Below are 22,089 nucleotides of genomic sequence, written 5' to 3'. Positions count from 1 at the left end.
CATTGGGAGAACAACATGTAATGGACAGCTGGCCTTGGGTTTGGAGGTGATGCTGTAATAGAGGGTATGGCCAATGTTGTGGAGCCCAGAAGCCTAAACAAATTCCTTACTGATGGGAGTGTGAATAAGAAGATGGTTTGGCATGTTCCATAGAGAACGGATGCTTGAACCCAGACTTGATGTTTGGAAAGGGTTTGGAAAAGAATATGAAATGAGAAATATGGGAAGGGAATTTCAAGCCGAGAAAAAGGCTGAGCCAAATCATGGTGGTGTGATTGGGCCTGGATAGTTTCCAGTGAGTAAACATTTTCTGGGAGACTAAGTCTGGAGTGGATGGTTAGAGAACAGAGGCAAGCACTAAACCCCCGTTCTGATTTACATGTGAGAGGACTCTAGAGTGTTTAGTCTGCAGATGGAGACTGCAAGGGAATCTGAGATAAGAACCCTAAGTAAAGGAATCTAAGGTCAGATCATGAAGAGTCTTAGGTGTCAAGCTAAGGAGGTGAACTTTATCATATAAACAGGAAGGAGGAATTGACTGAAAAACTCCTAATATCTATTGATCAATAAATTGATAGGCAAACTTAGAGATATAGAAATATTACTGATATATTAATATTTATATGCATAAATCTATCTCTGTCTATATTTTGTTGTCTTGTTCTTTTTTTAAAAGTGAGTAAGGTAAGAATAGGGTCGACTTGCTCTTTATTCATCATCATCGCTGCAGCACTTAGCATGGTAACACTGAAAGAACTTGAAAAGATACTGGAATGGATGAACGAACAAGCTATAATCATTGTCTTTTGATGTTTGTGAAAGGAACAAATGAACCTACATCTTGAATGTAGAGGAAGGCAAGTAGTTTCACGAAGCAGGTGGCATTTAATATTGGCATTGTAGATGGGTACAATTCAGCCTTGCAGAAGTGAACTATTACTGTACAGAGAACAATCTCACTGCCCAATGTATAGTAAAGGGTTGAAGAGCATAAATTCTGGAGCCAGAGTTCAAGTTCTAGCTCTGCCATTTAATAGCCGGGGCTCAACAGCATTTCTTAGCCTTATGTACCTCAGTTTCCTCATCTGTACAATGGGGACAATAACAGTACTCACCATATAGGATTATTGTATAGATGTAAAATGCTTACCACAATAAGCTATACATTATAGTGCTGTATATAAATAATGTGTATAATAGTATTTGCTATTATTAAGTGTTATTGCTGGGTGCTGAATGCCATCTGCAGACTGAACACTCTAGAGTCCTACACACATAAATCAGTTCTTTCTTCATATATTATATCTGAGCAGTCTATATGAGTCTCTTTGACACAAGTCTCTTTGGTATAGATGAAGACCAGAGAGCTTGGGAGTCCCTTCTGAAGAGAAGACTGACTGACTAAACAAAGGTGGATGAGGAAAAACAAAGAACATATCGAATGCCAGGATTCAGATGGGATTGCTGCATGGCATTCATGAGCAGAGAGAGCTGGAGAAACCATGTCAAAGCTTTCCGAGAAAGACCGAGAACAATACCTGGGGAACACCAAAAAGACAGATGATAAAGAAGGGATGACAGGTCCCTGCAGGCCTGGACCAAGTGCAACACAGAACAAGCAACAAGACCAGAAGAAAGCAGTATGCCTTGTTACATTCCTTTGCTAGGCTTTAAATCAGCAGTGGCTTCCTGGCAAGATGAGGCAGGGCTCCAACCATTACAGGTTACCCAGAAGCCACCAGAGAAAAATGGAGAAGGAAAGCCTTGAAGAATGAGCATCGTCCCTGGTGTGATGTGGTTGCCATAGAGACCACTCCAGACAGTAGCCAGGAAGGGCAGTGCCTGTCCTCAGAGCAGTTAACAAGCTATTAGACCAAACATGAAGGTGCCAGCAGGTGAGTAAAATGAAGCCGCTACATCACAGCTGTCTGTTTGCTAAGATCAAACAGAGGAAGAAACAGCCATAAATCAGCCAGGCCACTGCAGCCATTGAGTCAAGTTCAGGGGAGCATGACAAGATTCCTAACCTGTAAGTCAAAGCCCCGGGACCACGTCCCAGAGGTAGATGCTCAGAAGAGTGATGGTCACGTTTTCCCAGACTGGCTTGAGGGTTCAAACAAGGTTAAAACAGAACAAAACTGCACCACTAGCAAACATACAGACAGAAACTAAGAATGTGGGAAATACGAGCTGAGAACAGTGCAGGAAGGCAATAAATACAAGAAGATTTCACAACATGCTCCCAACATTCAGACAAAACTGAAGGCACAGCAGGGCTTTGTAGCAGGCAGGAGGATACACACCTCTGGAAACATTCACTGCTTAGTTTTAAGATGGCGAACTGGATTTGAAACATTCTCAGAGCAAGTGCTTTGGTTCTACTGGACTGCCTCTTCAGGAAAAGTGTCCAGAGAAGGAAAGCACAACTACCTACTGAATCTCACACTAAGCACTGAAGATAATGAGCCATTATCTCAGTGAGCCATTTATTGTGTGGTTATGCCTGCCCTCTGAAGAGGTACAGGCTCCTTGGGTCTGCTCTGCCATCTACAAGTACATCTATTTGCACAAGTAGATGGTGATGTAATGCCCAAGTTCTTTATGTTTGATTCTTGACTACCTGGAGCCCTACCTCCTGCTTCCTTCCCCTCACACCTGAGCTATATTTAAAACATCACACCTTGCTGTCAAACATGCTATTATAGTTCTTTTTCTAGCTTAGTCAATTTCCGCCTTGCTCTATGACTCAGCTCAAGGGCCATCTCATGCATGCATTCATCCACTCATTCATTCTTTCAACAAGAGCTAAATGCTTCCCAAGTACCTGATACCTTCTAGGAATTCTTCCTCTCTGCTTACCTGTATACCTGCACTTCCTGCTAATGAAACATATTGTTCTGGGCCAGGATTGTTTATTAATGTGTCTGTCTAGCTCACTAGATTTTAGATTCCTTGAGGGCAGATTGTGTCTTGCTCACAGACTAGCATAGTTTTTAGAATTGAGCACATAGCAGATGCTCAATAAATAATTATTAAAGGATGGATAAAAGAATAAATGAATAAACTACATTTCAAATTCTATCCAGGTTGCTGTATTCTGAAGGGAATTCTCCAAGCTATCAAGTTGGCCTGGGATGAAATGTTCTCGTGTGCATTACTTAATAAAAAGAGCTCTGGGTCAAATGAAAATCTAAAGTCAATGTGAAATTGATCCTCATCAGCACTTTCTCTTCCAAACATATAGACAAAAGGACATTTCTGAAACATATGTATTAGTGTTGCATTTTCTGCTCTATAGACTCAGCGATCGTTGTCACTGCTAAGCCCAGCTCTCATTAATTTATGGGGCATCCAGCATAATCAGCAACAGGCTTCTTGGCAGCATTAATCAGTGACCAGCCTAGAATTTGGGAGAGTCTCTAAGTTGCAAACAGAACACTTTTCTTTCATCCTCTTTTCTGTTAGAAGTCACTGAGCATTATTTAAATTAAGCTCAAGACCTTTAGGGTGAATCTTCAAGGACCTACCAAGATCATCAGCCAACCTGTCTTCCTCAACTATGCAGGGAAAGAGGATATAGGCAACCATAATAACGCATCTGAATAGTACCTTCTTAGGAACCCCTGTCACACCTTTACTCAGTTTAGTAGCCATATAAACAAAGATATGCCTAGAAGGAGAAAAAGGAGGCAGCAGAGAAGAAAAACAAAATTCTTCTTATTGGAAGAAACGCGATGCAATGAAAGAGCCAGATGTACCAGGTGTGACTATCTTGTGCACAGTACCTGGCACACATATGTGTTCATCACTTGAGGTGATTGTTGTGATGATCTGTTGAGGCTGGCTTCAGACTGAACTGAGAAAATGATTCAGGACCTCATGTTTAAGCAGCAGGATGTGAAGTCACGGCATTTCTGGCTGCATTTCCTTTTTTCAGATTCTGTAGCATTGTACGGTGTCACAGCCTGAGTGCTCTCTTAGCCAGACACATCTAATGATACCCTATAATCCCTTTGCCTTCTAGTATTTTGCTAGGATATTTGTCTTAGAACATTTGGTTTAGAATGTTTCACCTTTCTCCTAGTTGAGACATAAAATGGGCCTCAATTGCTTAGAAACGAAGCTGAACTCGCAAAGAAAAGAAGATGGGAGAAACTTTCCAAGAGGAATATCTCCAAATTGCAGGTGAAGGTCACAGGGAAGACACGCCTCTGTGCTAAAACTTCAGGTGGTCCTAGTCATGGTACTATGGGGAATGAAGCATGGAGAGGATTGCGAAAAGTTGCAGTGAGGAAGGGACTTTCTCCCAAAGTGCAACCCTCCAAGGTTAGTGGGGAGGGTCTAGGCAAGTGTGTATATCTGTGTGTGCGTGTGTGTGTGTGTGTGTGTGTGTTAAAAACTTGAAAATATGATCACAACAATACTGTGAAGAAGGTATTATTTCTTTTACAAATGAGCTTCAGAGTGGTTAAGACACAAGCCCAAAGCCGCAGAGCTGGTTATTAGAAGAGCCAGGACTTGAGCCCATCACCTCAGTTTTGAATTTTTTAATCAGTTCAGTTGCCTACTTTTGAAAGCCAACTAAAGTTCAGATATGTACCCTCTGGCCGAGCTGAGGAAATTGTTGTGGGCTCCCTGAGTTTGCATAAGTCTTGACCATTATGATATACTCTGTTCTCCACCCTGTGGCTCCTCCTCTGGATGTGACACAATTCTAGGACATTCTTGCACACACCCTTGGCTGGTCCCACCTGAGGTACTTGGGATAATTCTCTTTATCCTAAGCCAGTGCTAGTCCAAAGCCAATCTTCATTCTGCTTCATTTTCTTAAAATCTCAATTGATTTATTTTTTATATTTACAAAAGTTACTCATCCTCATTACATCAGATTGAGAAGAAAAAAAAAATAAAGAGAAAAATAAAAGCCCTTATTATACTGCTGCGTAGAGAAGTTCACTCTTAATATCTTAATGCATTATCCTTAGTCTTTTTAGGTGTCTATAATTACGCACCTAAACATATGTTAGGAACAAAATTGGAATCCTGTTGTACATAAAGTTCGGAAGACTACCTTCATGTCCATATGTATACAACAACATGAAAAATTCTTTAGAAATAAATTTTATATAATGACTGCATTATTCAAGTGTGAAAACTTTAGTAAAACCTTTTTCTTATTTTTGGAAATTTAGTTTGTTGGCCTTTTGTCAAAATTTCAAGTAATGTGGAAATAAATTTTTTGTCCACAAATTTTTGTTATTTCTATTTTTAGGATTGAATATCATAAGAATAATTCTGTACTGAAGAGTTACAATGTCATTTTAGACACTTCCAGATAATTTGTATTAATTAAATTCTCACCAGTTGAGTTCCATTCCACACTAGAAGATCATTTTTTCTAGAAGCACTCCTCAAAATGGTAATAAAGGGTAATTCTTTCAGATAATCTTGAATTTGTTTGAATGGGAACTGCATTTAATGAAACACGTTAGGGCAAGACTATGTCTGTTTCATTTTTTAAAAATTATTTTTAAGGAACACAATAATTGTACATATGTATGGGGTACAGAGTGGCATTTTGATACATGTATACAATGTGTAATAATCTAATTTGGGTATTTATCATATTTCTCACCTCAAATATTTATTAATTTGTGTTGGGAATGTTCAAAATCCTTTCCATTTGAAATTATGCAATAAAATATTAACTATAGCCACCCTACAGTGCTGTAGAACTCTAGAACTTTTTTCTCCTATCTAGCTATAATTTTGTATTCATTAACCAGGTTCACCATTCCCTCCTCCTTCCATTCTTCCCAGCCCCTAGTAACCAGAGTTCTACTCTCTACTTCTATAAAATAAACTTTTTCAGTCCCCACATACGAGTGAGAATATGTGGTGTTTGTCTTCCTGCGCCTGGATTATTTCACTTAATATAATGTCCTCCAGGCTTGTTCCTTTTCCTGTGAATGACAGGATTTTGTTCTTTTTTTATGGTAGAATACTATTCCATTTTGTATCTATATCTCATTTTTAAAAAATCTATTCATCTGTTGATGAAAACTTAGGTTGATTCTGCCTTGGCTAAAGTGAATAGCATCACAATAAACATGGGAGTGCAGACATCTCTTCATCTATGTCATTTTTGTCCTGAGCACATAGCTAAGCTACATTTATATTCCTCTAACAATTAAATTGGGCCATATAACTGAATTCTGGCCAATGGAATATGGATGGAAGGGCTGTCTGCCATTTCCAAAAATGGTCCCTACACATCTCCAAAGTATGATCTTCCTCTGCCTTTCTCCATCTTCAGAGACCTTAGAAGCCACGTGTTTAAGATGATGGCGACACAAATAAGATGGGGAAACCTAGCTTTCTGAATGGTTGTATTAAGTATCATAATGCACTTTTAAAAATTATGTTGTTGGTTAAGGCAGCTAGCACTGTTCATCCTAACAAATACAGTGAGTGTCTGATTTACTCAATGGTCCCCAAACTAAAAAGCCTCAGATGGCTCTCTGTGTATCTAGTCATTAATCTGCTGTTGGCCGGCATGCCCTTTCACAGAGGCCTGTGGGGATCTGTAGCTCCTAAAATTCAAGCCTAGTGTTCAGCATACAGTTGGGTTTATGTAGGTGTGGGCTTACATGTATTTACAGAATGAATGAAACCTTCCAAGAGCCCAGTGACTCTACCTGGCTGACACCTAAGCAAGACTCACTCTGCCATTTGAAGAGGACCATCCACTGGCCTCTGCCCTCTGCTGCTGTTAAGAGCTTCATCCCCAGAGCAAGCCCATTGCAACTATACAAGGCAACTTACACTGCTTCCCCATAACAAAAACCCAAATACAGGGAACAGCCCTTCTGAACAGAGGCTGTTGTGCAGAGGAAAGTGGGGTTTTCCAACACAGTCATTTCTCCTCTCCTGCTGATGCTAATTACAGTTTGCTAAATGTAAACTGGGGCAACATCTAGCCCACCCAACAGTTCCAGAAATGGGCCCACTGTCTTCACAGTAACCTAGGAAGAGACAGCTGCTCCTCCTTCTAAGTCCTTTGTCTGTTTTTTCCACCCAGAACATTTGGCAAACACAGAGAGATATGCTCCAAGAAGAGGTGAGTTTGGAACTGCAAATCTCCCCAGCCTCAGGACCTCTATTTTGGTTGCTTGTTGTGCTACAAAGCTGGAGGTCTAAAGTGGAGGCACGCAGAAGATACTGTCTGGCTTGTAAAGGGTCTAATTACATGTGTGTGCAGCCTTATGTGGCAGTCTGGGAAGCCAATGATACAACTAACTACACTGAAACAACAAACATGAGCTTCCATGAAGGGCCCCCGCCTGTAGAACCATCATGTTGTCATTTTCATACATTGTCATTCCTTTCTTTTGTTCTAGCTTCACTTGTTGACTTTTCTCCCCCTATTAAAATCCTTCTCCTTTCAGGACACCATCAAGAGTCACCTCCTCAGTGAAGCCTTCCATGGTTTTATACCACCCATCCCTATCTGAATGAATATCTTTGTTCTCTGTTAACCCAATATTTGCCTGGGCTTTTGTCACACTGCTTTCAATGTCTACACCTCAGTTATCAAATCCAAAAAACAAGAGTCATCAGTCTCTAAGTTCCTTGCAAGCTTCAAAACTTTATATTTTTGTCAATTAGAACTTAATAAAGTGGAAAAAACTTACTATATGTGGATACTTACAAAACTTTAAAAAATGGCGTTTGCAAAAGATGTCAAATCAATGTATTAAATTGAAATCCAGTATCAAAGCAGTCAATAAAGTGCTCTTTTGAAATTGTACATTTTATGTCAACAAAATTTCAAAATGTAAAAACCTTTTTATTTTATTTTTTAAATAATTAGGAATAATAACCAAATCATTTTAAAGTATTAGTAGAAAGATTGTGGCTTTGGAATAAGAAGATTGGAGTGGAACATAAGTTCCTTCTAGCTGAATGACCTGGGCACGATTTAGCATGTCTTTGTACCTCAGTTTCCCCATCTGTAAAATGGCAGTAGTGCTGACTTTACTTCGCTAAGCTGTTGAGTAGAATAAATTAGACAGTGCACATGAAACCACTTTATAAATAAAATACAGTGTTTGTATTAGTGATAGCAACCAAAAGCCCCCAGTGAGTCTCTCCCTACCCTGAGGATTACGACCACCACTGCTGGGTTAGACATCTTAAAACACATATCTCAGATTCCCAGAATCATGCTCAACAATATTCACTGTCTCTCTGCCTATAGAATAATGATCTTTCAATAAAAATCTCTTTGATGAGTCTTTGCTGCTAACAGTCACAATAACTTTAGCAACTCTTTAGTGGGTACCTACCTTCTGCTAAACATTTGCTAGGCATTTGCCACGTAAACAGAAGAAAAGAGTTAGCCAGGCTTAGGGTCAAGTCCCACATTTGCAAATAAATATTTGTGTGATCTTGAGAACATTGCTTCACTTTTCAAATCTTAGTTTCCTTCTCTATAAATCAGATATGACAGTACCTATTATAAAGGATTGTTTTGAAAATTAAAATGTGAACACCTACTTAAAGCATGCAGATGCATTTCATAACATAGCAGGTACTCAACAAATATTAGCCTCTTTCCCTTTGAGCACCAAGATTCTAGAATTCCATAATATAAAGCGTTCATATAAATAGATGTGTGGGAGATGATGGGTGGCTTCTAGCAGGGTGATGTCAGAGAAAGATTTAACCAGAATCTCCATTGCAATATCGCATTGGCCCCTGCATGCGTCTTTCACCCACTGTGCTCATCACCACAATATTTTACAGTGAACATTTAATTTGTTCTATAAAAAGAAAGATTATTCTCAATGATGCATGTGATAAATATGCTGGCTTTAAACCTTTTAGAAATATTAAAGGTTTTACAGCTCAATGTTTGACAGACTTGATTAATCCCTTCCCCACAGAAATATTCAGGAAGATAGCTGTGGTTGGGCTTTAAAGCTCCAAGAGCGTTCTTTGATAAAGGTAAAGAAAACATAAAGAACCTTTAAAAAGAGAGATTCTTGTGCCACACAGAATAGACAAAGAATAGGAAGGCCCAGAATGCTGCACACTATGATAGAGAGTTGGAAGTCAGTGTGGGGGTGGGGGGGAGCGGGGAAACGGTGCTTTGAAACCTCTCTCCTTTGGAGGAGTTTTTAAATGAAAGGCACACATCCAGCCTGTCCACAGGACATTAGTCTAAGAGTTTTCTTCTCTGCTGGATTTCAAAATGGACGACGTGGGAGGGGGCACAGGCCAGAGCAAGGACAGTACGAACTTCAGAGAGGAATGAAATGGAATGCACCATGGGCCCTTCCCAGAGTCCCAGACTATGCAACAGCCTCCTACGTGCTTGTTCAGTCACCAGAGCTATTTCTTGCACAGACCTCTTCAATCCCTGCTGTATTTTGAGCTCCTCTAAAGAAAACGAAATATGTTTTGGCTATTTTTCCCCTCAGCACCTAGCCTAGCTTTTGTACGTAATAGGTGCCTCATAGGTCTTAAGCAGATAGAGTTGGCCTTTAGTAAACCTGTTATGAAATTGTTTAATAACACAAGTAGTGAAAAAACTCCTACTTAAGAACGATGCTTACACAATTACTAACAGATTCTACCTTCCTTCATCCCATGAAACAAAAGGAAACAGAGACTAAACCATGGAGGCTTACTAATAAAACCTCACTCAGCAAATGCGTATCGAGCACTATTACCATCCTAGCTGAGCTGGATGTGGTTTCCAGCCTCATTGCCTTGTGAAGAAACACCTGTCAGCATTGTGGAAGCTACTATAATAGAAGCATATTTGGAAAACCACGCAAGACAAAGGAAGGTACACCAAACCTAGTGTTTTAGTCCACGAGAGATGTTAGAAAAAGTTCAGAGAATGAATGCCAGACGCTGAAGCTGAATGTTAAGGACGATGCAAAGAGAGACTAAGGAAGGATGCACATTGTATCATGCACACAGTTTTGATCTGTGAACTTCCATTGCAACTCCAAACAGAACGCTTGTTCTGTTAGTCAACCTCCCTCACAAAATCTCAGAGTGTCAGCCCATTTTGCTCTGAGGTTTTCTTTGATATCCAGGTCAATCTCTAATGCCAACCCCTATTCTTTTTTTCTGGAAGCATTTCCCAACAAGAAACACCAACATATTTGCCACAAGATATTATGGGGGCAAAGGTGTAATTCAATTACGTGACTTAATCAATTCAAATGGCTAATGTACAAGAATCTCAGCCTTCAACTGAGGGCGAATAATTGTTCCATAATTTCTTAATTCTCCCACAAGACAGTTTAAATTAAAGGATGTCAATTTGCAAAGCCAGACTGCATTGTGTTCTTAAATTGGGCCTGAAATAGCCACACGATGAAGGGTAATAAGGCAGATAGCACAGCCCGGAGTGCCTGGTGCTGTGCAAAATTGTTTAATACAGTCAGACCCTTTAATCTTCGTATCTATTGATGCAGAAAGCAGCATATTTCTGTCACTTATGATAAGAAACATTACTTTTTAAATTCCTTGGTGAGACCTGCAGATCTTAGGCAGCCAAGATAGCAGGACTCTCTATTTCTGTTTCTGTGAACATTTCTTTTTTCCCTTAAATTGGTTTTATTCTAATCCATTTAGTCTCCAATCTAAGTCAGAGACAAGTAACCCTGAATGGAACCACACGGGAGGGGGACAAAGGCATGCACCTTTCAGTTCTCAGATTCTGCTGGCTACCACCTCATTGAATAAGCCAGTGATTAAATAAATAATGAACCTTGGGGTACTAACCACAGGACAGGCAGTTCCAGAAAGGAAGAGCATTGGAGCCTCTTTTGAAAGAAACAAAATCATGCTCAGAAGTGGAGGAGAAGGTATTGGGAAGGGATGATTGGAACCGTTTTCATGAAGTAGCCAAGCACTTTACTCACCAGTGTCCTAGGAAACTGTTCAGTCAATGTGTCCAGGCTGGGTGGGGGTAATGCTGGGGAAAGGGGGAGCCCAGGGTCTGGATGGGCCACAAGTCAGAAATCGTCATGGAGAGAAGCCAAGGAAGTAGCTGCAATGAAAAAGCGATGTCAGTTTTGAAGGCAAACCAAAGGAGAAAAACGATAAAGTACAACATGGCCATCACAATGGCGTTTGAAGCGAGTGGTTCAAGGTAAAGTGTGTGATTCGAAAGTGTGTGTGGTACATGCAGGGTAGGTGGTCACGGAGCACAGAGAGTCATAGGACATGTGCTGGGCTAAACAACAGGGAACTTGTCAGGGTCTCTGTGCCTAGCACTGTGCTGGACTATGGGAAGGATATGAATAAAAGCAAACATGCTCATTCATCTTTATTTTAAAATGTTCGACTAGGTTATACGTACACAGGCTAAAATTCCAAAGATACAAATTGTATATTTTTCACTTGTATGAATCTGTCTGTGTGATAAACACCTTAAAGCAGGATTATTGGATAAAGAAAATGTGTATTTTAAATTTTGATAGATATTGTCAAATTACCATTCACAGAGTTTGTACCATTTTACATGCTCTTCAGCAAATGTATGAAGGGATACCTTTTCCATAGCTCCACTGCTATAGTTTGGATGTTTGTTTCCCAAACCTCATGTTGAAATTTGATGCCCAGTTTTGGAGGTGAGGCCTAATGGTGGGTGTTTGGGTCACACGGGTGGAGCCCTCATGAAGAGCACAGTGCCATTCCCACAGTAATTAGTGGGTTCCTGCTCTGTTAGTTCTTATGAGAGCTGGTTGATAAAAGCAGCGTGGCACCTCCCTCTCCTCTATCTCGCTTCCCCTCTTGCCCGGTGATCCTTGCACATGCTGGCTCCCCTTCCCCTTCCACCATAAGGGGAAGTAGTTAGTGGCCCTTCTGAGAAGCAGATGTTGGCGCCATGCTTTTGGTGCAGCCTGCAGAACTGTGAGTCAAACAAACCTCTTCTGTTTATAAATTACCCAGTCTCAGATATTCCTTTATAAAGACACAAACAGATTAAGGACAGAGCTAGTCACAGATCTTTATCTCAATAGATGTTGGACTATAAACCATAATGATGCTGACATTAAATGAATTATCATAGCATTTTAAGCGTGGTTTTTAGTTTTTATAGATACTAATTCATTTATTCCTAACAGCAAACCACTGATGTAGGTGCTATTGTAATTGTCATTAAACAGATAAACAGAAATATACAGAATGTAGGAGACTTGCTTATGACCACTGCTGTGGAGGGCAGAGCCAGGATTCTACCCGTGGTACCCGGCAGTCTTTCAAACCCCAAACTCTTAACTGCTAGCTCTTGTTTCAGGGGATGGTATATTATTGATGGTATGTGTTATAACAGATACACACAAATAGGAAACCTGAGGGGGGTGTGTGTGTGTGTGTGTATAGGAAATCAAAAAGAGACCATTTCTTTCTATTTTAATGAAAGCAGACACAGGCTATTAACTGGGGAAATGCTGGGCTATAGTGATTGATAAGCAGAACTCTAAGAAGAAAACATTAACAAAATATGTTCTTACTTTTTTTCTACCCCTTTCACTAGAAAAAATAATTCTATAAATATTGATGATGTGTTAGAAAGATCCGAGCTGCAAAATGAAAGTACGATGTGGCCAAAAGCACATGGCACTTTGACACAGGCCTGAGTTCAAGTTCAAATTTAACTACTCTTGCTGGATACCTTAGAAACGTTACATTAATTATATGAGCCTCATTTTCTTCAAAAGGAAAAAAATGACTCTATAATCCCAGGAAAATGTTATGATGGCTAAAATCAAAACATAAACAGTACCAATCACTCAATAAATATAATTAAATATAAGCAATTTCTACCCTCCTGTTTAATCTTACTTTCTTCTTTTTTTAAAGACCTTCTGCTTTAATCAAATTAGTTTATTTACTTTTCTTAAACATCATGGAATTTTCCAGTCTGCTTTCATCTCTGCATTCTGCTTTCTCTTGCTGAAATAATCCATTAAGTGGTCCAGGTCTACATCAAATGCCACCAACTCCAAATTTCTAAGTAGTGCTATATTCTACCACTCTTTTTTTTTTTTTTTTGAGATGGAGTCTCACTCTGTCACTGAGGCTGGAGTGCAGTGGTGCAATCTCAGCTCACTGGAACCTCCGCCTCCCAGGTTCAAGCGGTTCTCCTGCCTCAGCCTCTGGAGTAACTGGGATTATAGGTACATACCACTATGCCCAGCTAATTTTTCTATTTTTAGTAGAGATGGGGTTTTGCCATGTTGGCCAGGCTGGTCTTGAACTCCTGACCTCGTGATCCATCCACTTTGGCCTCCCAAAGTGATGGGATTACAGGCACGAGCCATCGTGCCCAGCCTATTCTACTACTCTTAACACATTAATCATCGTAACACCAGCAGTTAACAAATTCTTTACTATGTACCAGGCACTGTTCTAAGCACTTCATATACTTCATATCTCATTTAACACTGCACATCTCATTTAACACTCTTTGTAAGTCATAGCTGCTGCTGTTATCCCCCCTTAGACACTGTCACGAATGGCAGTCACTATTTGCATGCCTTTTTTGCATAACTGAACTAAGGCATCTAACAAGCAAAGATGCCATATTACACTGAAATATTAGTGTAATATTTAAACTTGTAGGCGTTGGGCTTAGAAAACCTGAGTTCTAGTCTTGGTCCTGATCCTAATAGCTGTGTGATATTTGGGCAATGTCACAATTTGAAACAGTGGTTGGCAAATGGTAAGTTTGGAAAATGTCAGCTTTTTTTACTATTATTTAAAAATATACAGAAGGTTTTCAATAGGTGTTCATCACTATTCTTTTTATCACTACATTGCATATGCTATTCCCTCTGCCTTTACTGACTTCTCCCACCCCCACACAACATTGTACTGCCAACTTGAAGAACTCAGGGTCTAGGGCTTCTAGTATCTGCTAAGCCAAAGCCTTCCTTGATAATCTTCACCCTCTGTTACCCTTCATACCCAGATTTTTTGTACCACTCATCTCATTGAGCTGATGCTGCAATTCTTTATGGCAATTCCTGCTCATAACTGTGGGCTCTCTGAACATGGGGACCATGTCTTAGTCCCCAGTAGTTAGCACACTATTGAAATAAGCCAGCTACTCACTAAGTATCTATTAAATGAATAAATTGATGAATTAAATATAAATACCCGAATGATAACAGAAGTCGCCAATTCTTAATTCACTACTGTAGAATTTACTGAAAAGCCTTTCAATCTGCCAGTCAAAACATAGAAAAGACACTGTACTAAAACTAAATGTTTTATAAATATAGATGAGAGAGTTATGTAAGGAACTAGTTGCATTTCTATCCGTCACATATTCACTCACCACACTGCCAAGCTATTGATGCTTTAGTGACAGACATTGCAAAATGCTGGAATCACTAGTAATCTATACACTCAAGACATTAACAGACTCTGTTTGCCGCTCTGATATAAGCAGAGCATTATGGAGGGAAGATAATAATTAACTCATAAGGAGAGGGGCAAGTAAACATTCTATTAAAAGAAGAAAAATCCCAAATGAATATAATCTCCTTCCATTACATTATAAGCATTAAAATTAATGGTGTTGGTTTTTCTGTGGTTTGGTTAGTCATTGTATTTAACAAGCTGAAGTTAACTTCATAGGGAAAAAAATAAATTAAATGTGCAGGTGTCTCAGGAAACTTCATTTTCTGAGTGAATAGCCAAGTTGATGCACATCACCAGAACGTCTGACAATCAGTTTTCCATACTGGTGTGTTCTAAATAGGAAAAGAAACCAACTCTTCATTTAAATTATATTGCAAATCACTTCTTGCCTGCTGAATGGCATTCAGCTGCAGTAGGTGGCTTTCACCGTAGGGCCCCGACCACGGCATTGGATGATTAATGCTCATTTGAAATGTTTTCTTTGTGGGGGGATGGGCACACTACCTTGGTTTATATGAGGCTGAGGAAATTTTATGGTGGGTGACTGACTCAAAGGCCAACAGCATATTTGCCATCAGATAAAAATGCACATTCACAAACATACCGAGACAAGTCAATTATTCCCTGATTCACCATTCCCTGGGTCCCTTTGTGTAAAGAAACCTATTTATACTCCCCATCAGATGAATATACAGAATCGTAGTAAACAAGTCCTCGATTCCACTATTCTGTATTGTATTTCCCAGGGCACCTTCCCTTGTGGAAGTCATTAGTTTTGGTCTTTTTGTTCCCGATTTATCAAAACAGACATTTTTGCTAGTGACTTCAGTTTTAGTCCTAGACATCGAATGGGTAGAAGACACAATTTCTGGCCAATTGAAAAAAGAAACAAAATGTGCTTTGTTATCTTTTGGTGAGGGTGACTAAGAATTTATTCTTCTCTAACTTGATGACTAATAGATAGATAAATACAAAATCAGTGCCCAAAAGCTTATTATTCTTTCCCCCTTTCTTACTTCAATCATTCAAAGAAACAAACCCATCCTTGTGTTTTATTACCAAAACAACAGACCTAGATAATGTACAAATGAGGAAATTAATCTGAATCAACATCTGAAAAAATATATAAATTAAATCAACATGTGCATCATATTTTACTTGTCAAATTAGTAACACTCTTTAAAAAGTAAATAATATTTAGTGTGGGCAAGAGTTCTGGGAACAGATTCACCTACACTCCTCTGTGGGTAGCCCTGTTCCTAGGTGCCTGCTCCTCATTGCATTGGTGTCATTGATGGGAAGAAGGCGTGATGGAGGGTTGGCAGTGTCTGAGCTCAGAACATCTGGAATGGAATCCTGCCTCTAGCACAGTTTACTGTATTACCCTGGGTGAGTTTCCTTCCTTTTCCCAGCTTGAGTCTCCTACTTTTCTGGGGTTTTTTTTGTGAGTATTTGAAGTAAACCAACTTGCAGCATGGTGCCTGTTATAAAGTAGGCACTCTAGGCACTCTATAATCAAGAGCTATTACTGTAGTGTCCTTAAAGTGAAACCTGCTTCTGTGCTTTCAGTGTTTTCCTACTATGCTGGGCATCATCATCAGTGAGTACTTGAGATATTGATTATTAGTATATCTAACAGGCTAATGTATATATGCATACATATCCAATGTGCCATAGGACCATATTTTCTGTTATGTACGTATAAGTCAACATGTTTCAATAGTTGAAAGCTAATTTCCACATGGGTCTTGACCTTTAAAATTATTGAATATGCTGCTCAAGTGACAGGATTCTTTCTCTACCTGACACTGATTTGCAAAATTAGATAACTAGAAGGCTAAAACATACTTTTTATGAACAAAACAACAGTGTAACAAGCCTGTGAATATGTTACTAAGCCTGACTACAGCAAAGTCTTGGTGGCTATCAAGGGACCATACTTCGCCCCACATGCTCCCAGAACAGCTCAGGAACTTTATGCAGGGAAGCTGTGGACAGGCGTCTGAGAAGAGTCCAAAGCCCCAGTGAGTATGAGGCACTCTGCACATAGATTGGAGAATTGGTTTTTAGACTGACTGCATATTGGAGTCCCCTGGGGAGCTTTATATATTAATGAAGTGCTGGCTGTACCCCAACCTAGTGAATCGCAGTCTATGTGGGTGAGCTTGCACATAGGAAATTTTCTATAAGCGCCTCAGATTGGCAGATGATAGCTCAAACTGGGGTGGGGTTGGGGGGAAGGAAGAAATCACTGAAGTAGAGGAATGTTTTGATTGGCTGATGATCGTTCAAAGTGGTGATCTTTCTTCTCATAAGAAGGCTGAAAAGTGGAGAAGAAACGAGAGGAAACAGAATACAAGAAAGAGATGGAAAGCAGGAAGAGTGGCATGGAGCCCATGGTTGAATATGAGGGGTAAGTGGTAATTAAGACCAGGGTGAAGGGTGCTTCCCTGAGGACTCTGGAGGGTATTAGAGGTGTGAGTGACTGGGGTTGAGGGATTGGAGCCATAGCAGGTCTGTAGACTGGAAATGAGAGGGTGGACAGCAGCCACAAACATACATACCATTTCTCCAGCCTTTGAGGGGGTACTGCCACACCTGGGGAATGAAGTGGGGATAATGGGGAAAGTGTATGTGGATAAATTGAGGAAAGAGAGTCACTTCTGCCACTGGGTCTGTGACCGCAAGTTTTCACCTCTAGCTAACCCATCCCTTTCATACCTCCTTGTCATCCGGTTTTCTTTTCTTTCTTCTTCTTTCTTATTTATTTATTTATTTTTGAGACAGTGTCTTCCTCTGTTGCCTAGGCTGAAGAGCAGTGGCACAATCATGGCTCACTGCAGTCTTGAACTCCTAGGCCCAAGCGATCCTTTTCCCTCAGTCTGCCAAAGAGCTGGGACCCCAGACATGCACTACTATGCCTGGCTAATTTTTAAATTTTTGTAGAAACAAGGTGTCCCTGTGTTGTTCAGGCCAGTCTCAAACTCCTGGCCTCAAAGGATCTGCCCAAAGCTCTAGGATTACAGGTATGAGTCACCATGCTCAGCCAATGTCTTTCTGTTTTCTGTTTTTTCACCTGAAAAGCTATTTTCTCCATCACCATGCAAAGACCTTCAAACAGTGCCTCCTGTGTAAAATCTTTTCTAATCTCCTCGGGCACAATGAACTGTATCTCTATTCAGTAAATAAGCGTTTCTCTCTGAACACACTGCGCATTCCCATAGTCACAACTCATCACATTATATTAATCTGTGGCTTAAACATATGCCCTTGCCAAAGACTTCATGACTAAAACACTAAAAGCAATAGCAACAAAAGCCAAAATTGACAAATGAGATCTAATTAAACTAAAGAGCTTCTGTGCAGTAAAAGAAACTATCATCAGAGTGAACAGGCAACCTACAGAATGGGAAAAAAATTTTGCAATCTACCCATCTGACAAAGGGCTAATGTCCAGAATCTACAAAAAACTTAAACAAATTTACAAGAAAAAAACAAACAACCCCATCCAAAAGTGGGCAAGGATATTAACAGACACTTTTCAAAAGAAGACATTTATGCAGCCAACAAATGTGAAAAAAAGCTCATCATCGCTGGTTATTAGAGAAATGCAAATCAAAACCAAAATGAGATGCTATCTCATGCCAGTTAGAATGGTGATCATTAATAGTCAGGAAACAGCAGATCTGGAGAGGACGTGGAGAAACAGGAACGCTTTTACATTGTCAGTGAGAGTGTAAATTAGTTCAATCATTGTGGAAGACAGTGTGGAGATTTCTCAAGGATCTAGAACTAGAAATACCATTTGACCCAGCAATCACATTACTGGGTATATTCCCAAAGGATTATAAATCATTCTACTATAAAGACACATCCACACATAATGTTTATTGCAGCACTGTTCACAGCAGCAAAGACTTGGAACCAACCCAAATGCCCATCAGTGATAGACTGCATAAAGAAAATGTGGCACATATACACCACGGAATACTATGCAGCCATAAAAAAGGATGAGTTTTTTATGTTCATGTCTTTGCAGGGATATGGATGAAGCTGGAAACCACCATTCTGAGCAAACTAACATAGGAACAGAAAATCAAACACTGCTCATAAGTGGGAGTTGAACAATGAGAATACGTCGACACAGGGAGGGAAATGTCATATACCTGGGCCTGTCAGGAGGTGGGGGGCTATGGAAGGGGTAGCATTAGAAGAAATACCTAACGTAGATAACGGGTTGATAGGTGCAGAAAACCACCATGGTACGTGTATACCTACGTAACAAACCTACATGTTCTGCACATGTATCCTATAACTTAAAGTATAATAAAAAAATAAAATAATAATTAAAAAACATGTGCTTTTGCACCTGCATTCTCAGTCCTGAGTGTTTTTCTGTTATCCTTGGTCTCTGCTACAGCACCCAGCACACAGTATAAATTTGGTATATATATATATATATATATATATACACATATACATATATATATTAAAAAGAGCCTATAGCACTGTATTAGACGTCTATGAGGCTAGTCTGAACAACATCATTTTTGTAGTTTAGAGAATTGTCCCGCCTAGCTCAACCTATGGGATTCTGGAGGAACTGTCAATCACAGTGACTTTGAGTAGCAACTTTCTAAACGTGAGTCAGCTATCCAAACCTTCCCAGAAGAACCTCCTCACTCACTCACCCCATGGAATTAGGTGCATCTGATAACCTTTGCTTACAATCAGAGGATAATGATAATAGCAATTAATGCTTTTTGAACACTTATGATGACCCAGGCACTGTTCTAAGTGCTTTTCATTTATTAATTCATTTAATCAGCACAACAACCCCATGAAGTAGGTCACTGTTAATATCATTTTCAAGCAAAGAAACTGAAGCACAGAGAGGTTAAGAAACTTATCTAGGGTCACTCAACTGGCAAATAGTGAAGTTTGGCTTAAACTCAGGCAAGTTGTCTCTGAAGTCTGTTCTTTTTTATCTTTACCTTATTCTACTCTCAAAGATTCTCACCTAATAGTCCCTTTGTGCTTCTGCAGCTGTTTTTGTTTTCTTCTCTTCTAACACGTACAAAACAGTGAATTGAATGATTACTTGCTAGTCTTTCTTTGCTAGACAGTGAATTCCTTGAGACTGAGACCCTGTCTGATGTCTCTGAATCCCAGGAACCCTAGATAATTCCTGACAGAGAGTAGATATAAATCATGTATTTCCAAACTGTTGAAACTGCAGAAACATTCATAGAAATTAGCAACTTTTCCAACTTTCTCTGAAACAATTACTTTATTGCGATGGTTCTCCAACTTTAATTAGCATCAGACTCACCTAAAGGGCTTGTTAAAACATGATTGCTGGGCTCCACACCTAGAGTTTTTGCTTCAGTAAGTCTAGGGTGGTGCCTGAAAACGTGCATTTCTAGCAAGTTTCTAGGTGCTGCTGCTACTGCTGGTCTAAGAGAATATTGCAAAGAGATTCATAAAGGTAAACACCCTGCTTTATTTAATCCTCACAGTCACCTTTCTCAAAAGATACTAAGGCACACAAGAGAATATTATATTTCGGGGTAGATATGAATAGCTCTGGGACTAAAGGGAATTTTAGCCTTTCCTATTCAGGAGCATGAAAGAAGCATATAGTACATATCATAGTCATTCACTAACAACCCAGTCAGAGGCTGGCTTTATTTTCTAGGGGAGAAAAATACAGAAATCATGTAAGTTAGCAAATGACATTTAGAGCAGAAGCCAAAATCAAATTGTATATATTTTGTTCTAGATACTCCAGAGTAAACTAAATCAACTGTCAGTGTACTGTGTACTTTTCACTGGAATTCTCTGTGCCTGGCAGTCAGGATACAGTGAGAAGCCAGGCAACCCTGGACCCTGCCCTCAGGAAGAGTACAGTCTATCAAGAGAGGCCAGCAAGACACAAGCAAACATATAAGGAAATAAAATAATTGAGATCAGGAAATGCTGTAACAAGGAAATAAACAGTGTGCTAAAATAAAGAATATGGGGTGGCAGGGGTGTGATAGCAAGGAGCTAGTCAGACATAAACCGGGCAGGAAAGGTCCCTGTTGCCTGAATGTCAGGGGACCATCAGGTGATGGTCAGGAGATTGTTAACTGTTGCTCAAAAACAATAATTGGTTGCAGCCAGTGTTGTGGAAAGGCAGGCTCTCTATAGATAGGAAAAACCTGAAACGGGTGATCCGGAGCTTCCTGATAAGATCGCAGGAGTTGGGTGAGAAGGCTCACGCATGAGCACTAAGACGCAAAATGGCAGCGTGTAACTTGTATATGGCCTCCTAGGGCAGAACGCCTCAAGGGAGCATGCATACAACTCAGTAAACACACTGCACATGCTCTCCAGTCACTAGCAGGCACCTGTGCGTGTAGACAGCCAACCCCAAGGGAAGAATTAGGGGAGAAGGGACACCTAACCCTGGAAGCATGCCAACGTATGAGACCCCAGGTCGAAGGGTCAAACCCCTCACTTCTCTTTCAAGTCGCCCACTTGAGTCTCTTCCAAGTGTACTTTCCTTCCTTTTGTTCCTGCTCTAAAGCTTTTTAATGAACGTTCACTCCTGCTCTAAAATTTGCCTCTGTCTCTCCTTCTGCCTTCTGTCCCTCTGTTAAATTCTTTCTTCTAAGGAGGCAAGGTTGCTGCAGACCTGTATGGATTTGCCACCGCTAACAGTGAGAGGTATGGTATGTGCTCATTTTAGGTAGGGAGATTGGGGGAGGCCTCCTTAAGGAAGTCATATCTTAAATTGATCCCACAAAGATGAGAAAATGCCAACTTCCTAAATCGCCAGGAGAGAATACTGAAGAGGGATTCACAAAGGTAAACACCCTGGTCTTAGAAGGAGCTTGGCATGCTTTAGAAACCTAAAGGAAGCTGATGTGCTTGACACATCTGATGTCTCTGAATCCCAGGAACCCTAGATAATTCCTGACAGAGAGTAGATATAAATCATGTATTTCCAAACTGTTGAAACTGCAGAAACATGGTGTGAGGCGAGCCTTGTACTTCACAGGGAAGAGTGTGGATCGGATTCTTAGTGCAATGGGAAAAAGCTAGAAGGGTTTAAGCAGAAGTATCATATCTGATTTGCATTTGAAAAGATCACTCTGGCTGCCCCATGGAGAAAGGTTTGTAAGGGGCAACAGCAAAAGGGAAAGGATCAGTCAGGAGTTAATTTTGTCATGCGCTGTGAAATATGAAACACCCAAGGGCTTGCAGGGAGTGGGAGAGGGAAGAGGATTATCAGCTGCACCAATTAAAACTTTACAGCCCTTTCAAATAACCCACTCACATCTCACAATTTAAAGACAACATAAACTGGTCTGAGCAAATTGCAGCAAATTGCTGCAATGTAGACATACAGTTCCCCATGAAAGTTTGTGAAAGGCTCGCAGTGCTCATACCTGTATGGCTGTGTATAATCCTGAAAAGGGAAGATTAAAATGTACAGTAACCCTTTGAAAGCTGACAAAAAAAAAAAATAGGTAGCAAAGGACTGGTTTTCTTTTTTTTTTTTTTTTTTTTTTTTTTCTGTGCATTTTAATCTTTTCTTTTCAGGATTATACACAGCCATACAGGTATGAGCACTGCGAGCCT

General features: G+C 40.0%; 1 protein-coding gene across 1 annotated transcript in view; it reads right to left on the bottom strand.

Annotated features, from left to right (window-relative positions):
- The window catches only part of DAB1 (DAB adaptor protein 1), a 1,264,232-nt gene that overhangs the window by 887,237 nt on the left and 354,906 nt on the right, over nt 1-22,089 (bottom strand). Inside the window, exon 2 of the mRNA XM_032297127.1 lies at nt 10,947-11,074. The gene's annotated coding sequence lies outside the window, so the exon portion shown is untranslated. The remainder of the gene's footprint in view (nt 1-10,946; nt 11,075-22,089) is intronic.

Source organism: Sapajus apella, unplaced genomic scaffold (genome assembly GCF_009761245.1).
Source record: "Sapajus apella isolate SASKATOON/1434 unplaced genomic scaffold, GSC_monkey_1.0 scaffold36, whole genome shotgun sequence".
NCBI classification, from domain to species: Eukaryota; Metazoa; Chordata; class Mammalia; order Primates; family Cebidae; genus Sapajus; species Sapajus apella.
This window is presented reverse-complemented; position numbering and strand designations above follow the sequence as displayed.